This window comes from Bison bison, unplaced genomic scaffold, assembly GCF_000754665.1.
Source record: "Bison bison bison isolate TAMUID 2011002044 unplaced genomic scaffold, Bison_UMD1.0 scf7180017849654, whole genome shotgun sequence".
NCBI classification, from domain to species: Eukaryota; Metazoa; Chordata; class Mammalia; order Artiodactyla; family Bovidae; genus Bison; species Bison bison.
The window spans coordinates 24,441-25,098 of NW_011480227.1; positions in this window are offsets into that span (position 1 = coordinate 24,441).

The window sequence follows — 658 nt, forward strand, 5'->3', positions numbered from 1 at the left end:
AGCAAATGAAGCAACTGACAAACAACTAATCTCAAAAATATACAAGCAACTCCTACAGCTCAATTCCAGAAAAATAAATGACCCAATCAAAAAATGGGCCAAAGAACTAAATAGACATTTCTCCAAAGAAGACATACACACGGCTAACAAACACATGAAAAGATGCTCAACATCACTCTTTATCAGAGAAATGCAAATCAAGACCATTATGAGATACCATTTCACACCAGTCAGAATGGCTGCGATCCAACAGTCTACAAATAATAATTGTTGGAGAGGGTGTGGAGAAAAGGGAACCCTCTTACACTGTTGGTGGGAATGCAAACTAGTACAGCCACTATGGAGAACAGTGTGGAGATTCCTTAAAAAACTGGAAATAGAACTGCCTTATGATCCAGCAATCCCACTGCTGGGCATACACACTGAGGAAACCAGAAGGGAAAGAGACACGTTTACCCCAGTGTTCATCGCAGCACTGTTTCTAATAGCCAGGACATGGAAGCAACCTAGATGTCCATCAGCAGATGAATGGATAATAAAGCTGTGGTACATATACACAATGGAGTATTACTCAGCCATTAAAAAGAATTCATTTGAATCAGTTCTAATGAGGTGGATGAAACTGGAGCCTATTATACAGAGTGAAGTAAGCCAGAAG